At 38.5% G+C, this 7573-nt stretch overlaps 1 long non-coding RNA gene across 1 annotated transcript in view; it reads right to left on the bottom strand.

The window, feature by feature from the left end:
- Positions 1-4878: 4878 nt before the first annotated feature.
- Positions 4879-7573, bottom strand: part of LOC116696417 (uncharacterized) — an 8174-nt gene continuing 5479 nt past the window's right edge. The window contains exons 2-3 of the long non-coding RNA XR_004333720.1: positions 6235-6239; positions 4879-4999 (exon numbers count right to left, since the gene is read on the bottom strand). This is a non-coding gene — a long non-coding RNA (uncharacterized LOC116696417). The remainder of the gene's footprint in view (positions 5000-6234; positions 6240-7573) is intronic.

Here is a 7573-nt window from a genome sequence, read left to right as displayed (position 1 = left end):
CAGCAGACAGCAAAAAGGCAAAAAACGACCAACTTCATATTCTCTGTGTGAGCACCAGATCACCAAAAGAGGCTTTTCGAAAGATTTACTGGAAATGCAGACAGTGGTGTTGCTTACCTTTTTATACTTATCCCTGAGGACCTAGGAAAACCACTTGCAGAGAATTGGAAAAGCTGCAGAAACTGTTGGGTGTGAGTAATGACATTTTCTTTTCCACTGGCAGTCACCACAACGTGATTCGAGAGTAGCGTCAAGCCGCGCCTGCGTGGGGCCTATAGATGCAAGTGTGTGAACGTAAAGCTGCACCCGACAGGAAGCTACAGGGAGACGGCACTTCCCATTTTCATTTTGAATCAGTGGAGCCGCAGCTGTACCGTGTCATAGGTAGTGTTCGTAGTTGTGGTATTGACAACCTGAATGTATGTACTGCATCATGGTCACCTACACAAACACACAGAGTACGCTGCAACAACAGGAAAGCCATTTTAAGTATTGATGTTGAACCACAAGTAGAAGTGAGGAGATGGTATACTTTCTCAGTGGAGGAGAAAGTCCACTGCCCCACGACAGTAGAGGAACTTTGTCCATATTTAGGTAAATTACCTATTGTCTCTTTAAATGGACTTTTAGGCTGATACTTCCTTTCTTTAATCTCACTGTTCCTCATCAACCAGAAAAGGAATTTTATTTTCAGTCAGTATGCAAAGATAAGGAGAAGTGTGTCTCATGCAAGCCTGTTTGGGTGATGCTCTGGAAAGTGAGGACGTTGCTGTCCTTGTGTTTGAAACCAATGTCACAATAAAGATGTAATCCTTTCAAACAGAAAAACCAGATACAAGGAAACATATGAAACGCACGATGGTGTATAGTTCTTGAGGAATGTATCAATAAATAGATTCCTAAAGACAACAATGTTTTATCTGTACAGTTAGCATTTCAGTGAGTATAATACTGCTTCTCTATTGTGAATAAAGCCACATTTATCAAGCTCCACAAGTAAGTGATGCACACATTTTAGATTCTTAGTGTATTAGGCCACATTGTTAAAAAATGATTGCACAAACTTTCAACGGTACCAGAGCAGTTGAAGCAAGACGTGTTGTTGATCTTGAAATAATCCGTGAATTTTAGTTCCTCCTGGTGATGTCATTGTGGCAAATGGTAATGTCACTGTAACATAAAGGGCAGATAAATGATGCTGGCAAACACCTGGACCCATTGTTTTCCATGTAAGCCCACAGTTTGGCAGTGTCTTAACACAAGTCAAGGAGTCAGGATACTCCACTGTCCTGTTTCCCAGCATCAACACAAGTCAACTCACCTTAAACGCAGCAATTCTTTCACATCTTCTCCCAGAATTAGCACATCCTGGCTACTGTACCTTTGACTTGTCCAGTGTGTGGCAGTGGACCTTGTGAAAATGTCAGATGTGTCGTGACTGGTGTATGTTGCGCATCAAGTCGACCACAGGGACAAAAAACAGCAGTCCTATTTTGAATTTGTATCTTTAATTCCTTGCACAATTTGTGTAGGAGTAATTTGTGTAAGGTAATCTTATGTATGCAGACGATCTGGTCCTGCTCTGGCCACATAGTGCTGGGCTGCAGCAGAGGCTGAAGGTGTGTTCGCAGTATGGCCTTGATAATGACATAAAGTATAACGCCAAGAATAGCCACATAATGATAGTTAGAAGCCATGAGGACAGGAAATTAACTTTTCCGATCGTTTATCTGTCAGATAGTCCTCTTGCTGTGTGTGAGGAAACTAAATATTTAGGTCATGTCCAATGACTGGACGGATGACAAAGACCTCTACCGTCAGCGATGTACAATTTATTCTCAAGCTTACATGCTTATTTTCTGACTCTGTGAAGTGTTCTTTTAGAACCTACATCACACCGCTACATACTGCTCAACTGGTCGAACTATAGGAAAAGAGTATGCAGAGTCTCAAGGTAGCATACAATGATGCAATGAGGCTGCTGCTTGGTGTCCCTAGGGGGCATAGTGCCAGTCAGCTGTTTGTGTCCACTAGAGCGCCAACCTGCGAGACACTCTTAAGACAACTGATGTTTAGTTTTATGTGTCGCTTGGACAAGTCAAAGAACCATATAATTGAAGCTCTAGCCAGTCCTCTGAAAAGCTGTTATAGATACACTTCTGGATTAAGACAACATTGGTGCAATAGCCTTTATATCCTATAGGCAAATATGGAATTATTTTGTATGTTTTTATCTCCTTTTTATACTGTTTGATGTGTAATAGGGACCTGTGTGTGCGCTAAAGCTTTATAATTTGTGTGAGTACAGCTTTGCCTCTGAATGTGCGTTATGCGTGGCATATAGAATCATATCCTTTTTTTTTCCCGATGTTGTCATGGCCCACTCCACAACCACACCCAAAAAATCTTCTTATCCAGTAATAGCTGAACACTTGGAGTTACGGTTGGCAGTGCATTCCTGTTGCAGATGTGCGCATATTGCAGTGTGAATAGCTACTTTGAAAAGGGAAAAACAGAAACATTCCTCGGATAAAAGATTCTGCATGTGTTTAATTTCAGAGTCTGTGTCTGACCATTTTCATGCACACATACACACACTCACACACCTTTAATACATGTCCCCTAAGGTTTTCAGAAGAGCAGAAATAGGTCAGTGTAATGATTTAAAATTCCTCTCTGTGTTTTCAGGTCACAGAAAATGACAACTTTTGTATGGAAATATCACTGAATATTTCTTCAGTCATCTCCCATATGCATTAGTATTACACATTATGGAAATTCAGGAGGCATCATCTGTTAGTCAGTGTACAGAATTAGCTCACACATTGTTCAGTCTGTCAGCCCCGTCAGCGTTTGCGCACACATTCACTCTTAATCTTTACATCAGTCTTTGGGGAGGAAGTGAGAGTGAGACTGAGAGAGAAAACCCCTCTTGTCTGTTCTCTGTCTTTGTCAGCGTAGGGGAAAAGGTGGGTGGGGGCTCCGACTGGTCTGAGAGGTGCATCACCCTCAGCCTCCTGCCTCATCAGGAGTCCCTTCTGTGATGCATTACAGAAAGGGAAAATGTGTCCTCAGGTATATTTAAAAACCAGAATAATTTTCCTCCTCTGGCTGCCATCAGGGAACCTCTCGTGTGTGTGTGTGTGTGTGTGTGTGTGTGTGTGTGTGTGTGTGTGTGTGTGTGTTGTGGGTGGTGTGTTGTGTGTGTGTGTTGTTTGTCTGTCTGTTTGTTGTGTCTGTTTGTCTGTCTGTCTGTCCATCTAAGCATGTTGTTTAAACGAGCACTATGCGTTTAAAACTGAAATCCACATACAAGTTAAAAATGTGACCTTTTGCATCACAAAACGTGGAGGGGTTGTATTTCTGTATGATTTTTATAGAAAGGATAAGTTGTAATAAATGTCTTTTATAAATGGTTAAAGTATAATTTACAACTGCTTTTTTAGAACAGTTATCTGCCATTAACAAGAACATTTATATTTGTATACTTGACAGTCACTACACTTTATATCTTTGACTTTATATTTTTGATATTTTATACTGTTATATTCTTATATTTTTTTGTCACTACACTAGACAGTCACTACACTTTATATCTTTGACTTTATATTTTTGATATTTTATACTGTTATATTTTATACTGTTATATTCTTATATTTTTTTGTGTCAACACTGCAAAGGGATTGCTTTAATCTCGTTGCACAAGTACCGTGTACTTGTGTATAATGACAATAAAGGCATTCTATTCTATTCTATTTTTGGATGACCAGGTGAAAAATACCTGATCTTATTAGATAGACCCCATCTATTGACAAGTCACACATCTGGACCAAAACACCTTAACATTTACAACTTTCTGATTAGTTGAGCTCTAAAGACAAAAAAAGGAACATGCTGGAGGTGAAAGAAACACCAGCCAAAGATGTACAAAGCCATGCGTTACAGCCAACAAACCCTTTAGAGAATGTTGGCTCTAGAGTCAAACTCCCTGCTTAGTTGGATCACTGATAATAAGTTGTGGCTTTCAGAAAACTTTCTTAATTTGAATGAAGATAAAACGAAGTATTATTTTCAGCACTACAGGCGTGCAAAATGGTCCAGCTTTGAGTTCGGGAGCTCGGGCGTCTTACACTAGATCAGCTGTGAAAAACTTGAGGGTTACTTTTGATTGCAGATCAGTAATGTTGTTAGAATGAGCTTCTTCCAGCTTCGTCTCCTGGCTGAAATTAAGCCTTTCCTGAGCAGGCACGACCTAGAAAATGCCATTCATGCTTTTATTAATTCAAGGTTTGACCACAGTAATGCTCTCTGTGTTGGTCTGAATCAGACGTCCATCTCACGTCTTCTCACATATCACTCCCGTTCTCTACACTCGACATATTCTCCCTGTGCGTTTTAGAATAGATTCTAAGATTTTATTGTTTGTTTTCAAGGCCTTAAATAGTCTGGCCCCAGAGTATTTGTCTGAAACTTTGTGGGAGCACAACCGGTCATCGTGTTCTTTAAATCAGCGAGTTTTAGAAGTACCAAGGTCCAGGTGTAAACGGTGGGGGGGGGGGTCAGGTTTTTGCAGTAGCTGCACTAAGACTCTGGATCAAGTTCCCCCCTGATATTCACACTATTACAGATGTAGACCTTTTTAGGTCCAAACTCAAAACGTATCTGTTCAGCCTGGCTTTTAATACGTAGCAGTGGTGTGACAATTCCATTCTTCTGTTTCTTTGTAACCTTTTCTGATTTTCCTGTTTTCTACGTTCACTCTTTCTATTGAATGATATGTGTTTTTACTCTTGGTTTCGGATGTTAAGCACTTTGGATACCTGCTGGTTGCTGTAAAATGCTACATAAATACATTTTGATTGATTGATTGATTTAATCAGTTAGTTAACTATTAAATTAATGACCAAGTATTTCGGTAATCGATTATTCGGTTTGAGTATTTATTTTAATGAAAATAGTAAAAATTCTCTGCTTGCAGCTTACTAAATGTGAATGCTTTCTTATTTCTTTACTCCTCTATGACAGTAAACTGAATTTTTTGAGTTGTGGAAAAAAAAACTAGACATTTGAGGATGTCATCTTGGGCTAAAGGGAAACACTGATCAACATTTTTCACACGTTTCTGACATTTTATAGACCAAAGAAGTAATTGATAAGCGAGAAAAACAATCGACAATGAAAACAATAGTTAGTTGCAGCCTTAGTTGGCTTATTGTAGCTTGGAACCAGTTTTTTGTCTTTCCCAATCATGACTGAAGTCTTGTCTGTCCGTCAGTTATTGTACTTGGCCAACTGTAACTTGTTAATCCTTCCTTAGAGGTCCTTTCATGGTGGAGAAAGGTCTTTGTCATGTACAACTCATCTGCATCTGAGAGCTCAAGCTTTCTTCAAAAAATAATGAAACATTGCTGTACGCTGCTGCATGTTTTTGGTGATGACTAAAGCTCTGGTTCAGGATTGAAGACATGTCAGACAGTGAGAGTAGATCTTTGTGGTCCGCCAGAGTGTTAAACACAGTGCAATAAGTGTGATATGAAGTGAGGCTGCAGACCGGATATGTCAGACAGAGGTTGGGGAGTAAAGAATGTTTTTGTGTAAAGTTCCAACACAGTGAACACGTCTTTCTAAATCGGAGAATTGGTAACATACACACAAGTCTTTATAAATGAAATAAGTTTAAAAAAAAATTAGGACTTTTCACTTACAAATCTGAGCATACGATATTCGTTTTCATTATAGCCAAATCATTATCATCTTTAAGTGTTTTCGTGTGTGTGTGTGTGTGTGTGTGTGTTTACCTTTAGATTTCTGCTGCATCCTTTAATAAAGAAGAGTGTTTTTTTTGTATTTATTGAAAGAAAAAAAAGGGTTTTCGGACTGTGACTGAAATAATAAAGTTGTTGTTTTTAATACGACAAATAAAAGCTTGAATTTACAAGAGGCATTTAAAAAAAATACATTCCGAAAAAAGTCGGGTAACATTGCTGCCACTAAATGGGAAATAAAATGTAATTCCATGTTGTTTAGACGTTTCTGTAGTTACAATTAGGAACAGATCATCATCATAGCAATGATAAATGAGACCATTTTACTGAAAGGTCATTGGAGTGAGTTATCTAATACTGTAACACTTAGTTTATTATATAATTCATTCAGAACACCTGGACAGGGCCAGACCTACATTTATTTTAGTTACAGTATTTATTTCAGTACTGTACAGTATTTCACTATTACGTATCCTCTGCTATCAGTGCAGATTTTGTTTTTGTTTTGACTCAAAGTTGTCACTTGGTCATACTGTGATGATGTAATGTTTGTTTTTGTTATGGTATGTTTACCATGCCATTAGATTGTTAAAGCCAAATAAAATGTACGGCAAAAAAAAAAAAAAAAAAAGTGCAATGTTGCTGTGTGATTTGCGTGTGTGTGTGTGCGTGTGTGTGTGAGAGAGAGACACTGAAAAGAAATATGTTATTATATAGTTATCTTTCTATTCTTTTCCTTACAGTGGAGACTCCAGTGAAAGCCAACAACATGAGGTAAAAACTCATTACAGCAAACATATTTCAAAACTATTACGCCATCAGGCAGATTAATTCAGCCCGTCTTAATTATTTCAATTATGTCCCACTCCCACTCGCAGTAGTATAATTTCCGACCCTGCGGTCTCCTCTTTGTGAACAGTTTGCATTTCCGAGGCGAGTGGGTGCAAGGTTGAAAGTTTGCATGCAGCTTGTACACATAATGACATATTTTTAAAATATTGTTTATTTGTTAAAAAAAAAAAAGAATCTATACTTGTGAAATTGTACAAGCATTTATAGAGCTGAACCAAACAACTTAAGGTGATTTTCAGTGATTGAGAAAAGCAAACATGGTTGATATTACCGTAAGTGTACAGGAAGAGTACAGAGAGGACGTGGGTGGGGGATCGCCTCTTTTTGTTCTCTTCACCAGTGTCGCAACAGGGATGACACAGCTTGTTTAGAATGATTGATGCATTTTTCACTGTCATCATTATTGGATAAAAAGATCTCAATCAAAGATCTAAATGTGGAATTCAGCTTTACTTGAAATTGCAATTGGGCAAATTATTTACCATACTCCAGTTTAAATTAATTTTCACAGAATAACAATGGGGATAATTAGAAGAATTATCCTGTGGGATGGAAATTTATCACCAGCCAAATGCTGGTGAAATGTGCCTTCGTCTGGTGCAGTAGTGAACAAAGTGCAATATTCGGTAGTGGTATATCAGTCAGTTTTCAACTGTTGCTTTGAGGTTATTTTGTAAAATAAATTCTACAGCAAAAAAAAAATTGGGGGTCATTGGATATTTTGATTCCAACAAGCCTCACTGACAATGGACAAATTGTTTTTCCCCTGCTGTTTTTATTACCTAATTTTTCCATTAGTGCTTTGGTAAAGGTACTTTATTGTCACATACACATACATGTAGAGAAATTCCTTCTCTGCATTTAACCCATTCCCTCAAGGGAGCAGTGGGCAGCCATTTACAGGGATTAACTCCAGATCTGAACCAGTGCCTTGGTCAACCAGCCTGACGTGGTCA

The sequence above is a fragment of the Etheostoma spectabile genome, chromosome 10 (genome assembly GCF_008692095.1).
Source record: "Etheostoma spectabile isolate EspeVRDwgs_2016 chromosome 10, UIUC_Espe_1.0, whole genome shotgun sequence".
NCBI lineage: Eukaryota > Metazoa > Chordata > Actinopteri > Perciformes > Percidae > Etheostoma > Etheostoma spectabile.
Note: the sequence above shows the minus strand (reverse complement) of the source record. Positions and strands in the feature narration are given on the sequence as shown.